Source organism: Mycena indigotica (genome assembly GCF_014461135.1).
Source record: "Mycena indigotica strain 171206Taipei chromosome Unknown Mind.scaff0010, whole genome shotgun sequence".
In the NCBI taxonomy this organism is placed as follows: domain Eukaryota; kingdom Fungi; phylum Basidiomycota; class Agaricomycetes; order Agaricales; family Mycenaceae; genus Mycena; species Mycena indigotica.
Genome location: NW_023503009.1, coordinates 3,581,851 through 3,599,718, shown reverse-complemented (window position 1 = coordinate 3,599,718; position 17,868 = coordinate 3,581,851).

Sequence of the window (17,868 nt, the reverse complement as noted above, 5' to 3'; positions counted from 1 at the left end):
TTCCATGACACCTTTGATCTTCACAGGATCCATTTTCATTGAGTTGTGCGAGATAATCACTCCCAGATACTCAATCTCAGTGCGTTCAAATTCACACTTTTCGGGTTTGAGATAGAGTTTGTGCTTCTGGAGGACCTCAAGCACCTGGCGAACAATCTTCCGATGTTCCTCCAGTGAATCCGTAAAGATAAGGATATCGTCAAGATAGACGACAATGTGTCCTTCGTTGATCAGATCACGCAAGATGACATTCATCATTGTTTGAAATGTTGCCGGAGAATTGGTAAGCCCAAAGAACATGACTAAGGGTTCGAACAGTCCTCGGTTGGTTCGGAAAGCTGCCTTCCACTCATCTCCCTCCTTGATGCGCACATTACACTGGGGGCATTACCTAAGGTGTGCTGGAACACGCGGGCCGGCCGCAGAGCTCACCGCGTACCTACCGCGGGCTTGCTCAGTGACAACTTTCTTTGTCCTAGGACAAAGAAATTCTTTGTTTCTGGGTCCGCTAGCAGCGCGGCTGGCCCGCGGTAGGTACGAGGTCAGCCACGCGTTTGACCCGCGTGTTCCGGCAAGCCGTAGGCTGTGCCCCTAGTGTTATTGTAACCCCAGCGAATGTCAAGCTTTGTGAAGTATCGGGCACCTTGGAGCTTATTGACGAGCTCAGAGATCAAGGGCAGAGGATAACGGTTTTTAATCGTCATCTCATTTAATTTCCGATAATCTTGCACAGGTCGAAGAGAGCCATCTTTTTTCTTAACAAAGAAGAAGGCAGACGCCATCGGTGACTTCGATGGTTGGATGCGTCCGCTCTTTAGGTTTTCTTCCAGGAAATTGTCAAGCTCCCTTTGTTCATCACGAGACAGAGGATAGATTTTGCAATCTACAGCCTTAGAGTCTGGCTTGAGTTCGATTGCATGATCCCATGGACGGCGTTCAGGTAGAGAGTCAAATGATTCTTTGGCGAACACTTTGACAAACTCTCGATACAGATTGGGAATCTTCTCCTCGGTCATTCGTTCTTTGTCTCGACCAGCTTCTTCAGCCATTCACTGCGCTTGGGTTTCTTTCAGTCGGAGATCAACCGCTGGACCAAAGTCCACGAGCAAGATCGACTCTCCTTCTTCCAGATCAGGGTCAGCTTGGAACTAGTTCCAAGCTGGAGCCGTAGTGGTAATATATAGCCTAAAACCAGTAGGTGTAGCTAGGAAAACACTTGCCTAGGAGGGTAGCTGTACCTAGGTAGCCTTTTACATGTCTTTATTAGAGCCAAATGTGCCGATTTGTAACATGTGACATATATGTGACATATGTAACATATGTGACATTCTTGTTTAAAAAAAATATTATTATTCTTTATCTAGTATCCTATGAGTTGTGACAATGCCCCTATCTGAGTAATGTTTTTAATGTGGAACCATTTTTGATGGCCATCAGTACTTTTGATGGCTATATCATAGTACATCAATTTTGTCCTAATTAGGATTATTATTGATTCAGGCCATCCTAACTATAATCCGGGTCATCGGCCTGAAGAAAAGGAGTTAAAAAAGTATTATATATATATTATTATCAAATTATATGTATCCTATACCCATTTATCACATCATTGATGCTATTTAGTTATCTGCCTATTAGATAGAAAAGAGCCTGGAGAGCTAGGTGCAGATAGCCCTAGGTACAGCTACCCTCCCCGGCAACTATTTTCCTACCTGTACCTAGACCTGAAGGCTAAATCTTACAGCTACGGGTGTGGAACTCTTCATCACGTGCATTGCATTCAACAGGGCAGCGAGAAAACTTGATCTTTTGGGAACGCCAGTCAATTTCAGGGTTATGTTTGAGAAGCCAATCGTATCCAATGAAGACACGGGCTTTACCCAGTCCAGTGACAAGGAAGCGTTGCATTTCCCAGTGATCTCCGACACCCATGCGTAGTTCGACATAGTGTGTTATTTTGCCATGAGTATTCTTGGTGCCGTCTGCATTGTGGGCGATAATATGAGAGTCCAGCTCTTTCAACTCAAATCCTTCTGCTTGGGCATACGCTCGGTCAATGCAGGTTGTTGTGCAACCATTGTCAAGCAAAGCCTTTATTGCGCGAACCTTGCCAGTCTCGGGAACCATGAGAGTAATTGGGACCAACATCTCATAGCGTTTTCGTTCCTGTTGAAAGTCTTTCAGTTCCCGACTAAGACGATCTGGCTTGGCTCTAGCTTGTCGCGCAGCAGCCTCTTGCATCCGGATGGAGTCTCGAACCCTAGTGTGCGCCGGGACTGGAGGTACAGTCACATCAGCCTCCACCTCCTCACTTCCTCTCTCAGTCTTTGTTGATGCGGTTTTTTCTCCGCAGGCCTTTTTGAAGTCACTCCACCATGCTTCTTTATCAACACGTTTTTGTTCCTTTAAATTACGTAACCGAGTTTGATTCTGCAGAACACTAATACGACGAGAGTTGTAGAGGAAATCGTGTATGTCCTTGCGTAGAGAGTCTGAGTCAGTACCATAGAAGGAGTCCGTGGGAAGCATATCAGGAGTCGCAGTTAAATTACTGAGAATTGTGAATCGTCCATATTTCGTATCATTATCGGATCACTCCGTCTCCTTGGCCAGGGGAGAGGAGCGCTTTAAAAACCCGCCTCGCGCAACTTCTCGATCAACTGCGCCAACGTGCCATCGAACTTGTCACCCTCATCAACTTGAGCCATCAAGGCCCTGACGCTGAGTTTCTTCTGAGGGGGGTCCGGGCAGTTGCGACTAATGTGACCAATTTTGCCACAGTTGAAGCAGCGCAGAGGTTTCCACTTCTGCCGAGCACGGTCGACGTCCATGGCATTGGGGTCTTTGGCAGGCGCAGCAGCTTGTGGTACTGGAGCACGTGGGGCGGCGGGCGGAGTACGTTGGAACTGGGGAATAAATCCAAACGTCTGTCCGCGGCGGCCTAAACGTAGCCGTCAATCTGCATCAGACGCTCTTTCCATTCCAAATAGGTCTTGGGCAGGGCAGTGCCTCCCACATAGATAGGACCAGTGATCTCCGTATTGACCAATTCCTCAAGCAGCTGGATCAGGAACGCGTCATATGCACAAGGCTTGGCATTGGGACTATAGCCAGCCTGTTCTGCCAGCAATTCAAACGACTGGAAGAAATCGGTCAGCGACATCTTATTTTGACGAGTAGTCGTCAGCTTCAGATGCGCCGCCTGTGCCACGTTCGTGTCCTTGAACGAGAGTTCCAGCTCCGCAATGAGGTGGTCGAATGTATAGGTGGCCGCAAGCGCACCATTCTTGAGGGTTCGCTTTTTCCAATTGCGCACCCAGTCAGCTGCCGTACATGCAGAAGCATCCGCAGATCGAAGGTACAAGATCAAGAACCAGATTCGTTTATGATCCGTATCGAGCGCATCGGAATAAGCCGCAATATATGTAGTGACGGAATCGTAGAAATTTTCCCAAAGCGATTTCTCGCCAGAGAAGAGGGGAGGGGGGTTCGCAAGTACGACGCAGGACATGTTGGTTGGTGGTTGGGGTGCGGGTTGAGGTGCAGTTGCAGGGGTAGGAGTAATGGCAAGAGTAGCCAGGGCGGAGATAGGAGATGGAGGAAGAGAGTCGAGATAGAAGTGGTTGAATGGAGAGGGGAGAGGGGAGAGAGAGCGGGGCGAAGAATTTCTTGAAGACTCCTCAGAAGGAGCCCCTGACGAGAGGTCAGGGATCAAAGCGCGTGGAGAGCGCCACAAAGGATGGACCGGAGAGTCCGTTGTCGGGGGTCCAAGAGACCATCCACCGGGGCCTTCTACGACACACCCCGCGCTGGACGAACTAGGGTTCTCCGAAGATTGCCCCTGCGCTCCTTGTAGCAGCTATGACTCTACGAAAGCACCTGGGTTGGGCCAGACGTCTCTCTTGCAAGTACGAAGCGCGTGTCCTCTCGAGTGGGTCCCTTGGATTGTCGTCTCCGAGTGTACCTAGCCAAGAAGAAAGAACCTAGAGCAAAAGACCTAGAGTAACGACCTAGAGCAGAAGGGGAGAGGGCGTGGGAAAGTCGCGTGGGAAATTTGGCGATAGTTTCGGGGTAGGGGAGTGGTTTGGGGTAGGTGGTAGGAGGTAGGAAGGTACGAGGGTAGGAGGGTAGTCTTCGAATTATGTCACAAACAACACCAATTCAGAGGATGCCAGTTGGCCAGTGAAGGCTAGCAAGAAGCACCGTGAAAAGATATCGTAAAGATGATGCAATTCGAAGACTGGGGTACAAGACGAAATCTACTCTACTTATATACACTACTACCATGTGTTTACCATGCCTAATACGAGAGGCAATGACATCATACTTTAGCCCGTTCAGTGGAGGGGTATGACGTGTTTGTGCTTTCACGACACATGTTGCCGGGTGAGGATACATGGGGAGGTGTCGCAGCCTTTGTCAAAAAATCACTGGGGGCCTCACTATGTGAGCAATGGTCCTCCACAGATATGATGGTACTGTTGGTTGGCGACATGTATTTTGTCAACATGTATCTCCCTCCTCATGCGGCGCAGAGACGTTCGGCACACTTGTCATACCAGCCTATCCCTCCTTGGACTATGTTCCAGAACTTAGTTTGGGAGATGCGGGAGAGCGGGGTGGCTTTTTCTATCCATGGCGATCTCAATACTCGTCCAGGTGCAGAGGCTCCGTCTTTCGCGTTGCATCCTCCCCGCATTGCCTTTGACTTAGGCGTCAATGAGCGGAAGAACACCTTCTTAAATATGTGCAACGAGAACGAGCTTCTTATGGCCAATGGCTCTGTGGGGCTGCCCGGAGATCACTCAGGCTTCACATACTTTACGCATGCAGATACATCTATTGCGCGAGGTCGCTCTACAGTCGACTATGTGCTGATTCCGTCGAGGTGCTCATATCGTCTGCGTCAGCTGGATATCATGCCGCATGTACATGACATGGGGGACCACTCGGCTCTACGGGCTAGGATTCTGGTGAACGCGAAGCCTCGCTCGCGCCTCCAGTCCCGCAATGATACAGGTGCCTTGCAACGCTGCGAGTTGGAGGTGCCGTGCGAGTCCGATTTGGATGTGAAGCTGTGGAATGTGTGGTCAGAAATCATGAGCGCCAGTGAGTTACTGGAGCACACATATGGGAGCAAGGTCACCGGTTCGCGGAAACGGCAGCAGGTGTTTGTGGACGGTTCCTGCCGGAATCAAGGGAAGGTCAATGCAAAAGCGGGGGCAGGTGTGTACTGGGGACCCAACTGCGATTACAGCTTCTGCGCACGAGTGCCAGGTCAGCAAACGAACAACCGCGCGGAGCTATTTGCGGTGCTCGCAGCTTTGGCGTCGTGCCCACCCAATATCGCACTCGACATCCGGACGGATTCCGAGCATGTTATTGACATGGTTGTCCACCTGGGTCCGGTTCTGGCTCAGACGGGCTGGGACTGTGTAAACGGCGATGTGCTGCTGGCCATACAACATCAACTACGTCAGCGAGCAGGATCCGTGGTTTTTCACAAGGTCAAAGCCCATGCCGGTAATGCTTGGAACGATGCTGCAGACGCGCTGGCAAAGAAAGGAGCTCAACTACAGCACACAAGCGTTGAGCACTTAGCTTGGCTGGACGTGCCCTCGCCATTGCCGAGCCCGTTATGTGGCGATTCTGCGCTGGGTACGCGAGTGGCTTCAACGCTTCCACCACCGACTGGCGGCGCGCGTGGGAGTCCTGACTTGGGCCTCAATGAGGCGAATCGAAATATACAGCTGACGCACCTGGGGAAGCCCGCAAAACGCGGCTCACGGGCGTGGTTTTTGGGCCAGATTCGTGAGGCGAGTAACGACGCTCGCGCTCTGTGGAAGTTGGTGGACTCCATTCGCCGACCTCCATCCGCTGCTCCCCCTTCGATCGACCTCCAAGACCTGACAGACGACTATGTGGTTCGTCTGAATCCTCCCCCGGACCCTGCGCTGGCGGGATTCGATCCTATACGGCTAGCAGATGTCGTGGCACACGCGGCAGTGCTGCCTGAGCGCTCAGAGGACTCTGCATTTGCCGAGCTCAATGGGCTGTTGACGGTGGAGGACATGGAGGAGGTGAAGTCGTTCTTGAAGAAGAAGGGAACGAAGAGTGTCCCTGGCATTGACAGGCTGACGTACGATGGCTTGATGTCCGTCGAAAATGACACGCTGGTGGACTTGCTCAATGACTGTCTACGGAACTGCGATGCCCCCGCGTCATTCTACCAAACGCTTATTTCAAGTGTGCCTAAGCCCGGGAAGGATCCAAGCAAGCCATCGGGGTACCGTGGCATTGGCCTCCAGAGCTGTGTCTACAAGCTTTTGTCGCTGGCTTACAACTTGAAACTCAATCGAGTCTTGGAAGCTAATGGTTTACTTCCGGAGACCCAGAATGGCTTCCGCGCTGGCAATCGAACAAACAATAATCCTTTCATACTCCGGACTCGGACGCTGATCGAATCCGCTCGCGCTGACGGCGAGACTCTCTATGTGGCCTTTGTGGATATCTCAAATGCTTTCTCAGCGATGAGCCATGAGGTTTTATGGCTCCGCATGCAGGAGCTGCGTCTGACGGGCCCATATTTCGATTTCGTGCGCAAAATATATAGGACGATGACGCTGCGGGTCGCATCCGGCGGGGTGGTGTCGGAGGAGTGGAAGTCGCTGTGTGGAGTGCTGATGGGGGACCCGGTTTCGCCGACTTTGTGGAATATCTTTCTGTCGTCTTTCTCACTGGTGGAAGATCCAGACGATATGTCCTTGTTGGGCTATGTCCTGTCACATCTCGAGCATGCTGATGATATGGCATTGATATCACGCTCTTGGGAGGGCCTGCAACGGCAGCTAGACCAGCTGGGCGATTGGTGTGCGCGGAATTTTCTGCAGGTTAATGGATCAAAGTCGGGGGTGATGGTCTTTGGACCTATCTCCCCGCGCCCGAGCTGTCGGCCGGGGTCCTGTCTGACGTTGCGTGGGGAGGAGATCCCGTGGATCTCTCAGCACAAATATGTCGGCATTTGGTTTGATTCAACGTGTGGGGATATTTTCCGAGCACACTATGAGCGGAAGCACAATACAGCCTCCTATGTCTTCTGGAAAACCGTGCTGGCTGTGACTTGTATGTGGGTAGGGGCCGGATGCCTCCCGATGTCGCCTCGCAGCTTTATTACGCGCTGGTGGACCCTCATCTCACTCACGGGTGTGACGTGATGCTCGATGTGGACAATGTGTCCTTTGCTTGGCTCGACGATCTCAATCGCGCATTTCTGCGTCGCATACTGGGCGTGGGTGCACGTTCGGGCATACCTCAATTATACTCGGAGCTTGGGATATATCCATTACGGGTTCGCCGGGCCGAACTGGCCATACGTTACTTGCGCTACTTAGTTTCGCTGCCGGAGGCACATCTCGCGCGCAAAGCTCTGGTGGTGGCGGATCACCTGCGACGAAGGGGAAATCCGTCGTGGACAGGGGATTTAGCCCGCGTCTTACAGCAGTTGCCATTCGACTGCCCGCATCTCCCTTCTCTGGGTAACCTGTCGACCACTGGCTGTGATGAGCTGATCAAGAAGCTGCGCAGCCGCGCGCGTTGGTGGATCCACTCCGAAATTAACTCTCGGGTCTCCCTTCCCTTGCTGCATGGACGTATGGAACCCTCGAAGGACGGAGCGCTGAAGACGGTCCCCCTGTGCCGACGGCACTATCTCACGCGCGTGGCGCACACAAACCATCGCCTTGCGCTGACCCGTCTACTTTGTATAAGAGCAGTTTTCACAAAAATTTAGTTATTTGAGTCTGTGCTCTTTCCATCGAGGTTTTAAAGATGGTACAGCTTTATGGTTGTGGTTTTTTACCAGGTTGTGGTGGGTGGTCTACATGGTTTTTGCTTCTCAATTGATGGTTTGTGGTTGTGCTATGAGATTTATGATTATGTTCATTGTGTTTGAGCTTAAGGTATCATACATTAGACCACTTACCCATATTTAAATCACATACAAATTGATACTATGATGGCGATCAATCCCATCAATCTTGCTATCGCAGTTTAAGGCAACTACCTTCTACATATCTAGATTCTCCTGGTCTCACCAAGCTTCAGAGAGCCTCAAACATTTGAACTGCAAGATCCCCAGATAAATCACCTGGTAAGTAAAGCTTTCCAGACTTTGGAGTTTTGCAAAGAGTATTAACTTGTTGTAGAGCATTGATGAATTGATCTGAATCTGATGGAAATCTGAATTTTAGCTTCTAGACACTTACAATACAGCCCTGAAACCTCAACCACAGAAATCAAAACCTTAACCACGGAAATCAAAACCTCAACCATATATGCCACAAGCACAAAGATGGCCTCAACCACAGAAAGTGAACACAACTATAAGTCATAAACCACAAACCACAAGCAAATAATTTTTTGTGATAACTGGCCTCATAACTTTGCGGCTCTTTCCACTTCCGGGGTCTACACTCAGACCCCGCGTCTCACGTTCCGGCTTCGGTGACGTGCCGCAAGTGTGGGGAAGATCTGGAAACACCAGGCCATGTGTTCCTGCAGTGTAGGGCCCGCGATGCAAGGGGGGCGCAAGATGCCTATCACGGCTATGGGGCAGGGGGGGGGTCCAGAGCCTAGAAAAAAACTTTTGTGTTTGGTGTAGGGATGCTTCAAGAGGTACTTAGGAGGCCTTAGGAGGCCTTTCATATGTAGATCTTCCATGTTAAATGCCATTTTATACCTTTGAATGCAGTGAAACCCAGTTTTTTTGGTGAAGTGACTAAACTTGTCACAGTCTTTGATAGCATCAACATATCATCATGATGCAAGAAGCAATACAACTTTATATGAAAGTTCATTTAAAGGCATAGGAACATTATAATAGCCTAGTTACAATTTAATTTAATCACATTTTCCATTTTCAAGACCTCTATCGATCATTTTGATGCGATTTTGATCGCATCAGTCACGTTTTCGTGGGAGATCATTACTATATAAGGCAGGAGGGGGGGGAGGGGGGTCTGAAGGCCCAGAAAAAAAACATTTGGCCCTATGTACATAATTTGAATGTTGGGCCCCCCTTGCCGCGATGTGGTGGAATTGCGCGTGGAGTTGCGAGAGGAGCTGAGGCAGCGATTTGGCGTAACACTGGCAAGCGAGCCTACGTCACGGGCAGAGGCGGAGCGACAACTCCGCGTATTGATCTTTGCGTGGGAGACGGTGGTGCCAATGGCACGTTTTGTCTATCGGGTTTGCAAAGCCTGGAGTTGGTTCGGTCGCAAACTGCCATCGATGGCCTCCGAGCTAGCGCTGCTGTCTGACGACGAGCAGAGTGACGACGAGGGTACCTCGAGCGAGGGGGAGAATTCTGTGGGGGAGCGTGGTGACTGAGGCAGGGGGGTGGTGGTGTGTTTTGTTTTGTTTTTGTTTGGAGCTGCATGACTGCCAGTTTCGGGCCGGCGCAGGTGGACAACGGTGGATCCTGGGGATTTACACTGACGAGCCGCCGAGGCTCATCAGCCGTGCTTAGTCAGCATTGATCCGGATATGCCGTCTTTCCGGGCTCCTCTTGTAGTTATGTTCCTCAGTTCCTGGTTCCTGTTCCTCTTATTGAGTTGTCTCCTGTATGCTTTAGTATAAAAGGCATGTAGTAGAGTAGTTTTGATTATGATATTCCTTTCCTTCTCTCTTCTATTGAGCTGTTAGCTCTGGTTGCTGTTGGAGCCCTTTGAAGGACTCTGGCATTTTTCTTGTCTTTTCTCACTGTTGTGAGAAAGCATGTCATTTGGAGCCCACCGCGAGGGTTCTTCAAATCGCATCTGACACACTCTACTGACAGCTCTACATGCTATCGACACCCACTTGCGTTGATCGCCTAGTCTATTCATTGCTTTTCTCGACACATACATCCCTCTGCTACACAACACAACACCGTCTGCTTCACCCCATCCGCCATCATCATCGAACGAGCCACACCACATCGCAACCTCCACCCTACCGCATTCGCGTTCGCGTTGCAGCTGGCGGCTCGCGAACACATCTCCCGCCGTTTGTCCGGGCATCCGACCACTCGTTTGTGTCTCCATTTGCGCCACATTCACACAGACGCCAGCACACGAAACACCAAACGACGACAGGACCTCAGCAAGTGCCCGCGGCCCCAAAGCCTCCTGTCGCCGTCTCTCGCCCGCTCACCACTGCTTTGCTTGCGAAAATCACATCCAGCCGTTGCACTTCTGCGGTTCCCTTCCCGACTAGCGTCTCCGCTCGTCTCGTTGCTCCCAGAAATTGAAGGCACCTCCTCAGTAAACCATCTCCACCCCCGCCGCCTTCGCATTCCTGTTGCGGCTGGCCTATTCAACCAGTGCACCACATCCCTCGCTGTTCGCCCGGCTGGGCAGCCCAACAGCCACCCGCTTGTGTCTCCATTCGCGCCACATCTGCACACACTCAAGTCAGCGCGCGAGGAGTAATCATTGGACGAGCACTCACCTGGTCTGCGCGGGCCCTCGCCATTCAAAACTCTGTCCCCCCCGGCCGCTACTCGACCAGCTCTTGCCTCTTCGCTCTTCCGAGCCGCTTGTCCCGTCATCCATCGTCTCTGCTGCCATTTGAGCGACAGCGCTCGCGAACGGCCCCGCTTTGGGGTCCACAGTCTCAGTCTGGGCGCGCCAACAAACCACCACGCACCTGTGCCGTTTCCCGCACGAAAAGCGCACAGTATTTCCCACAAACCCAACGCCTTGCGTTCCCCGTTCCTACACTCCTCTGCCAGCGCCCCATTGCGCGTCTGAGAACAACGGCGGCCGGGGCATTCGTCTCACCCACTTAGCCCGCCGACAAAACCGCCCCAGACGTTTTGTGTCGCTCCAGCGCGGTCCCAACGCCAAAGCGGACTGCTTCTGGCCCGTTTCTACAACTCCAGCCTCAGTATTAGCTCCCTGATCACGGAGGACCACTCACCTTCGTCGTTCCCGCGCCAAATCGCACCGCCTCCACGATCTGCCCCCTCTCGCTCGACTCCTCGACTTCCTCCTCATTCCCGACCTCCCATCTGCTTCAGTCGAACATGGTTTCGCTTCCCAGCCGTTCTAGTCGTTGTCTTCTTCGGCGCAAACAACCGCGTGCTTGTCCACGACGATGGAAGACGAAAGCAAGAGATGACGCGTGACTGATGCGTGACGGCGACTCGGATCGCACGTCCGAGATCATCCGATTGTACACAGCAGCAACTATTCTTTGCCTCCACATTCAAAGACTTGACGGCACATCCTTCCCACCTGGTCCCCGCCTTTACTTTACATCTTATCTTCTGACCCCACATCCAACCCACATCGAAACCCCTGACACTTCCGCGCCTCGGCTTGGCGCTGACTCGAACGAGCTCCACGTAAAACAGCTCCCTCGACACTTCTAACTACAGTCCCACGACCATATGCTTGCTTGTGCAGCCCTCAGCTGTGATATCTTCCCCTTCTTTTACACCGTTTGGGCTCGATTGTCCGGCCACTTCCTCCGATCCGGATCAACCTTCTGATCTGCATTCGCACTGTTCGCTGATTCGCAGGCCAATCCAGTGCCTGGTCAGGCAGTGGTGCAGTTGCTTTAGGACTTCCTGGTTGGAAAAGTTTCCAGACTTGATGAAGTCTACTACTTATTTTCTCTGTTCCCTTTGCTGGGGATTGCTTGCTTATTTTCATCTAGTGACTGGGGACAGTCACATTTTCAGTTGGGAGGAGGTGACGAGCCGCCGAGGCTCATCAGCCGTGCTTATTCAGCATTGATCCGGATATGCCGTCTTTCCGGGCTCCTCTTGCAGTTATGTTCCTCAGTTCCTGGTTCCTGTTCCTCTTATTGAGTTGTCTCCTGTATGCTTTAGTATAAAAGGCATGTAGTAGAGTAGTTTTGATTATGATATTCCTTTCCTTCTCTCTTCTATTGAGCTGTTAGCTCTGGTTGCTGTTGGAGCCCTTTGAAGGACTCTGGCATTTTTCTTGTCTTTTCTCACTGTTGTGAGAAAGCATGTCAACACGCAGGAGGGGGGGACCCCGCCTGTGTCCTACCGTGTTTTTTCCCATGGGGTTTTTCACGGGGGTTTTATCCAGTGGTCCTGCCCTCCGAGGGCCAGCCGCTTCACGACGCTGATGCTGTGTTGCGCCGATAGCTCGTTGGCCTGAGCGGTTGGTTGTGTAGTGATGTTTTGTAAGGCTCATGAGCGCGGGTAGGGGGGTCGACGTAATGCCCTGGAGCTTACAGCTCACCCTCGTCAGCCTCTTGAGTTTGGCGGTACCCAGATTTGGGTCCATATGCCTTTATAATAATAATAATAATAATAATGCCCACAATCGATTCTGCCAGCTCCACTTTCTCGTCAGTTATATCGAAGGTTTGGGGCTGGAAGATTTGGAGACCCTTGAGCGTTTCTTTTCGCGCTCAAATGCACTTGCTTGGTCGTGCCGAAATACCAGCCCCTTTCATCGACAGCAGGAAATCACAAGTTTCTTCAAGCACATCGACACCTTCGAAACCTACGCTAATATCAGTGAGTAACCCGCATTCAAGGACGTTTTATGTGCTCAATCATCTCAGGCAAGTTTATATGCGATAACTATCGTCAAGCCATCCGTATCATTGCCTCCGAGCGTACCGTGAGGGAGTTGATGCAAAAAGAGGGTGTGGATGGTGTGGAAGACTTCGAGCGAGCGTTGGAGGAAGAGAAGGAGTTCCTCCTTTCCCTCAAAGACGCTGCAACCCCCCCATGAAACGGGGGCCACCATAAATTGGCGATTCACCGCATCTGGCGCTTCTTTTGGCGCTGCATCACCGCATAATCCCCGCACTTGGCGCTGCATTACGGCACATTGGCGCACCCATCAGATTGATGTCACCACCCTTGACTTCAAACCACCATCTACCCGCGGCCGCATAATGCTCTCCTGTCTTCTGGTGTGCAGCCCCCGCAAGCAAGACGGCCTCTTGCTGTACACCTGTGTCGGGCCTCGGCCGCAGCCTTGTATTCTTTTGTCGGCAACTGTATTGAATGAAGCCCAGTTGCGTACTCGGACACACCGCCGCTTTCCGTGGATTTCGAATTACGCCCACCTCTGTGCTTTCCTGGCCACTTGCCTACTACTGCCCCACCATCGACTCCTCGGCGTTGACGACTGCAGCACTGCTTCAGTCGGCCCCACTCTCGGCGACTCAGAGTCGATAGCATATCCGATCTCCGTGCTTGGCAGTCATTGACTGCCAATGCAATGACTGCCAATGACTAGGCGCGACCTCAAGAGTGAACTGCAGCCAGCATGAGCCATCGCGCTCGGAGCATGCCATCTGTCGGCGGACACTACTGGCGCTCCGCGAAGGATGCCAATTGCTAGCAACCCATTTTCGATATTGATGAAGACCCGTCGACGACATTTCTGCGCGCGGCACATGTAGTGCCAGAATTGCTCCGACCGTCGCTTTGAAGCACGTTTGAGAACGATCTCCTTCACGGGCAGGGTCGTCTGGGTGCTGGGGATCGAGGGCACAGCTGTCCCCGTTGGCACGGACCGACCTCTCCAGCATGTCGAGCAGGCGGTATTGGTGAGCTTCATGCCGCTCGTTGTCTTGTTGTTCACTAGTAAGACAGCGCCGAACACCTGGATGTCATTCTGGAGTATATGGCCATACCTAGCAAGACTGTCCACTGCCAGCCCATGCTTTTCGAGCTTTACGCCGTCACAGGCCGGCCGGATGCGGCGTACACGTCGTCCGGGAACAAAGCTCGCACTCAGGAACCTCTCCGGCACTTCGTCGCGTGAGGTGTGCCTGTTCTGGACGAGCGCGCCGAGATGTTGATTGCGCGGGTGGTCTTTCGGCCGGCTGCCACTCCTCAGCCTCCGCCTCACACTGCAGTCCTATCACCGTGCTTAGCACCACACCGACTGCAGGCGCTCTTCAGCTTTGCGCAGGCTCGGCTCGCCATGGCATTGGAACGCCTAGATGGCGTGACCGCAGTGCAGCTCTGAGAGGCGGAGCGAGTGGATCACATCACTGGTCGCCGCTGGGTGCGCCGGGCGAGAGGCAGACGACGTCAAGTGCATTGAAGTTGTCCTCTGTACTCGGCCGTGACCCAAGAACTCACTCACGCCATCCTTTTTGACGACCCCACACTCCATCTGTGCATGCTTGTCTATCGCTGTTCTGGGGGTTTCTTCCCTGCTGCTGGACGGTCGTCGTCTTCTACATCCTCGCCTCGACATCTCGCAGCAAGTTCGTAGAGCATGTGTGCTGACTTTACGACTTCGACTTCCCGGCGCTCCTGAACTCGAAATACTTGGAGCTCATTCGTTGCACCTACCCCGAGAATCTAGTCTCTCGTGGCCGCCATCCAAATTGTTGCCAGCACGCTCCAGGCTATCGCCGTGCGCCGGCTTCGCAAGGACAGCGTCATCATGATCGCCTCGCTACGTGTCGATGTCAATAGATATGAACTATGAACGTCGACACCATGAGTCATCGCACACACGACAGGCATAACATCCCAGCGGATGCATTCCTGCGATTTGTAGACATACTACTTTCATAGATATAGTACTTGGTTTATGTATATGCAAACATTGAATAGTAGTTTGCATTCTCAAAACTCTTTGGTGGCTTCAAAGTATTTATCGTTGTCCTAGTCTTCGGGTGAAACACCAAAACTTGGCGCAGCATCTGCAAAACATTGGCGCAGCAGCATGTAATGCTGGCGCTGCAATGAGGTTATGCTGGCGCTGCAGTTCCGTCATACTGGCGCTGCACTCACGCTGCATTGGCGCTTCACGTCACACTTCTGGCGCTGCATGTCACACATCTGGCGCTGCAGAGTGACATATAAGTCACACTTTGGCGCTGCAGCGTGACAATGTACGAAGTCAAAAAAAAATTAGGGTTGGAATAAATAAGCTCCCAAGATCCCTATTGTACCAATACATATAGCCCATATGAATTTCCACCCAAATTTTCAGCCCTTTGCATAGAAAATCAATTCTAAGTCAACTCTCAACACTGGGTAATGGCTGATTATAAGAAGATTTTCTGCCTAATTCTCGATAAAACAGCTTATTTCACTGGCACTCATATATATATTCATCTCCAGCATATCCCTGAGGTAAAACAACTTCAATCTCACGAGATGTCCAATAGTTTCTGGTCTATCAGCTCATATTGATGTGTGTGAAAGAAATGTGTCACGACTTTGGCGCCTCAGATGTCACAGCGTGGCGCTTCCAGCGGTGAAGCGCCAATTTCTGGTGGCCCCATGAAACGTTGACGATGCAGTATTATTATTATTATTATTAAACCCATATGGTCTCAAATCTGAGCACCGGGCAGCTCCACAAGCACATACGTGCTCTCAAGAAACTGGAAGCTACAAAGTTTGTTATATCTGTTCGCTCATTGCATTCTCTCTAACAAGCTTTAGCACGCTGGCTCTTGAGCGGCGCAGTGCTGCTCGCCGTGCTCGGGCGGACAACGCCAGCTACACTCCAGGTCGAACACGGGCAGAGATAAACGCTCAGCATGCTGATGAGCAATTGGCGCGAGACCTTAAAGCAGTACAAGAGCTGGAAGCGGAGTTGGAAATTGAGCAACGATGGCATCCGAACCAGGCCGAATACAAGGAGGCCGAGCGTGAGGGGCTGCGGCTGCAATATTGTCAAGCCCTCGATCGACTCGAGTTGCTTCTTGTCCAACGTCTTCTTGAGCTGTCAAAAATGAATCAATCTGGGATGGGTAAGAATATTCCGACAATGTACTTGTCGAGACTTGTCAGAGACTGACGCACGTGCCAGATAATCTGGCGCACTTGCGATCTAATCTACATATCGATCGGTCGGTTACTTGGAACCTGGGCGACGAGGAAGCCCCTACCGCTTCTCTCGTCGCACCAGGTATGACTCCTATTCTACTTACCCATTCATGTACTTATCTACCGCTTCTCTCGTCGCACCAGACATCATATCATATATATTTTCACAGGTTATGGGCCCCGCGTGAAATCTGTGCAACACAAAGTCTATTCAGCCTACACCAACTTGAAGAAACCCCTCTTGAACCATTCTACTTGACCAACTTCCCAACTCGCTGTTAATTTACTCAGTCCCGCACGCACAGCAACCACGTTCCCCTACCAGCACCTATTCATGTCGTTACCAACCGCTGACGAGAAGGAATGGCGAGCTCTCAAACTCACCCCTATAACTGAGAACAGTGACGGCTCCAACAACTACGCAGAGTTTCGCACGAAGTCCAAACACAAACTTGATGCTGCTGGTTATTGGAAGTATATTGACGGCGATGATTACAACCCACCAGTTATCCCGAAGCTTATTCCAAGCCAAACCTTCACTGGGCTCGACGCAACTGGACAGGAGACAACCGTGACTACACGCGGCAATGAAGTCGACGTGAATGTTGCGAAGAAGGCAGCCGAAGCTTGGCTGATTCAAGATAAAAGGGCGCTGTCCATTATTGTTGAAGCGACTCCAATGGCAAAACTCTATGTGGTAGACGACTGCAAATCAGCTCGCGAAGCCTGGATAGCACTAAAAGATGCATACGAACCGATGAATACACTCACGGCCATCACACTAAAGGGCGAAATTGCTTCGTATATGTGCGGCTCCAAGAATCCAATAGCGTGGAGGGTAACAATGCAAGGCAAATACCAAGACCTTCGAAGAGCCGACCCCGATATGATGCCCGACAAGGAGTTCGCAAAGTGTCTGGTGACCAACATGCCCCAAGATGACAAGTGGCAGTATTGCAGAGACTCTCTTCTCCAAGAGATGACGACAAGCGAGAAGTCCGGGAAACCAATGAGTTCTGCAGCAGTTGTGGCTCGTCTACGCCAAGAAGAAACTAATAAGAAGATTCCTGTGCCAACAACGGCGTCGACATCAGGGTCCAATGTGGAACCAGAAGGGAGCGCTGTACCAAGTGCATCATTAGCACAACCAGCGAACCAACAGCAACGAAGATTCGACCGTGCTCACCAACGCAATGACCGTCGTCCCGCACCATACTAATGACCGCGCGCGCCGAGCACCACAGCCTCCCCATACTTCACAAAGTCGTCCATTCTGCGAGAATGTCGAATGTGGTTCGCCAGTTGGACACACACAAGCCGATTGCATGGCTTACAAGGGAGGAAAAGAGGGTCAGTACCCGCCGAATTACCGGGGTTCGAAAGATATTCACCTGCCGCCACACCAACGAATTGCTGAACGAAGGCGTCAAGCACGATTGAACTTGAACCAGGGAAGACCAAATGGCGGAGATCGGTTTGCGGGGATGCTGGAGTCGACAGTTGATAGTGAAGAGGAAGTTCTGGAGGTAATGGGGAATGAAACTGTAGGCGTTGGATATGCTTTCTTCACTGGTCCGCTGGAAGTGGAGGGGGAAGATGACGAAGAAGAAGATGAAATCTGGGTAAATGCTGTCAGTGTGGGGCAAACCGAGAGTGACTCGCGCACCGACAACATATACCACGACACTGGTGCATCTCGCCACGTCTTCAACAAGTTGTCGTCGTTCCGAGGCTACAAAACTTTCCGAAATCCGGTGAACGTTTATGGTTTTGGCACCAATCTGACTACCCAAGCGTTAGGGAAAGGCAGCGTGGTACTGGAAGGAACTCACGAAGGTGACAAGAATTTCTCTATCAGCAGCGTTCTCCATATCCCCACTGCCCGTTGCAACCTCATTTCCGGCACACAACTCGATTTGAAGGGCGTCCAAACAGAGACGGGAGGGGGGCGAATCCAGTACTTCAACGCAGAAGGATTCCCGTTTGCGTCTGGGGAGATAGTGGGTGGTCTTTACAAGATGAGTGTCCGAGTC